The sequence below is a fragment of the Coenobita brevimanus genome, chromosome 116 (assembly GCF_032717465.1).
Source record: "Coenobita brevimanus isolate Jiangsu-jjx chromosome 116, ASM3271746v2, whole genome shotgun sequence".
Lineage (NCBI taxonomy): Eukaryota > Metazoa > Arthropoda > Malacostraca > Decapoda > Coenobitidae > Coenobita > Coenobita brevimanus.
The window spans coordinates 37,857,504-37,859,649 of NC_137069.1; the positions used below are offsets into that span (position 1 = coordinate 37,857,504).

The window sequence follows — 2,146 nt, forward strand, 5'->3', positions numbered from 1 at the left end:
GGAGGGGGAGGTGGAGGAGGAGGAAGAGCAAGAAGAAAGGTGGGTTTGACTGGTGGAGAGGTGATGAGAATAGGGCATTTAATTGAGGTGCTTGTTGGAGGAGGAGGAAGAGGAGGAGGAGGAGAAGGAGAAGGGGAAGTTGGAGAAGAAGAAGGAGGAGGAGGTGGTGGTGGTGGTGGTGGTGATGGTGGTGGTGGTGGCGGCGGAGGGAGAAGAGGAGGAGCAGGAGCAAGAAAGAAGAACAAGGGAAAGAGGAGAAAGATTAGTAGTAGTAGTAGTAGTAGTAAATAATAATCTATCTATCTATCTATTGCCAGATGCCAAAATCCCACAAAGGGTGGCCATTTGACTTAAGTTATTTGTTTTACGGGAAGGGGCACTAACCCTTCACCAACCCACTTGCTGACACATAGGGAACAATCTTAGCAAAACTCTACCTATAATTAAGTAGAAAACACGTCATTCGACTGAAGAGATCAATTAAGAAACAATTAAAGAAAGGAGTCTTGTGGATTAGGTGCAATTATGGGGGCATGTAGGAGTGATTAAGCCGCTGAGATTCAGTTAGGAATGAACTGAAGTCCTTGAGAGTAATGATTGTATGGAGTATTAGAGTGGAAGGAAGGAAATGACAGTATTGCATTGAAGGTGAAGGTGATGGTGGTGATGAAGAAGAGGAGGAGGAGCAGGAGGAGGAGAAGGTGGAAGAGGAAAAGGTGGAGGTGGTGCTGGTGCAGGTGGGGGTGAAGGTGGGGGATGGAAAGGAGGAGGAGGTGGAGGTGGAGGTAGAGGAGGAGTACGAGGTGATGGTAATTGTGAGGTATAGTGGTGCTAATTGTCAGGAATATTGTTAAACTGACGGGAATATCGGTGTTAAATTGCCAGAAATATTAAGTAATAGTCAGTAAAAATAAAGGAGCAAATTAAGTCAGTATAATAAAGCAGTGTACCGTAACAGTCAGTCCAGTAATAAAGTCAATCGGCCAAGCGTGGGAGAGGGTATTGTTAAGGGTGGTTGTGATTCGAATCATGGTCCTGTGTCAACATGCGAGACCACGTACGGTAAACAGAGAGAGAGAGGGAGAGACTATTAACCTTCCTGAGCACACAGACTCGGACAAACACTAAGAGCATATTCCATAACAACTGAAATGATATACAGTACTACATTCACTGTAACTTGGCATAAAATTGCCTTTTCCTTCTTGAATGCTGAGTTGTGGTAGTAGATTAATACTATCATATTTTGTTAGTCGCAAAGAAGTGGATTACTGCTAGGATATTTTACTAATCACGAAAAGTGGATTAACTCGCCGGGTCCTGGCAGATTTTTCACCAAAGACCCCCCCCCCCACATCCTGGCAGATTTTCATTTTTTTGGGGGGGGGGGCTAAAACCTCCGCTTTTCATGAGAAACATCGAAAATTCAGAGAGAAAGTGCTCACCTGAGCTGAAGAAGTGCCCTGTACAGGTGACCCTCCCCTCACCTGATACCGTCTTTTCTGGAACCACGCTCCAGAGAAGACGTTTTCTATGGGATGGGTAACTATCCCAAACCACTCAGACCAATCAGAAGAAGTAGATATTTATATGTTTAGTACGAATTTATATGTAGTACAAGAGTATATTTATTTTCACACAGTAATAAAGGCGATAATGCCACGTTGAGTACACCGCTTCCCGTCCGATCAGCGAAGTTAAGCAACGTTGGGTCTGGTTAGTACTTGGATGGGTGACCGCCTGGGAACACCAGATGCTGTTGGCATCCCTACGTGTCCAGTGGGGTTGGTGGAGGATTAATGCCCCTCCCTGTAAAACAATTAACTCTAAGCCCTTGACCACCCCGTCTGGGATACATGGCGTCTGGCAATGGATGGATGGATGAATAAGCGTTGTTTCACTCATCAAACACATCAACATACTATCCGGACTCCATATTATAATTACAAATGATAATAGATAGATAGATAAATAGATAGATAGAGAGACAGACAGAAGCAGGGAGTCAGATGATGAGAAGGTATTGTGTCTGCGAGAATCGAGCAATGCTAAACATGCTTACACACTCTTAACTCAAGGAATGCTTGATAGGCACACGACAGCACCTAGTGACCATACACACACATACACACATACTCACACACAG

General features: G+C 44.5%; 1 pseudogene; it reads left to right on the top strand.

Moving 5' to 3' along the window:
* Window positions 1-1,646: 1,646 nt before the first annotated feature.
* On the top strand, window positions 1,647-1,765 carry LOC145418869 (5S ribosomal RNA; annotated as a pseudogene).
* The last annotated feature ends 381 nt before the right edge of the window (window positions 1,766-2,146 follow it).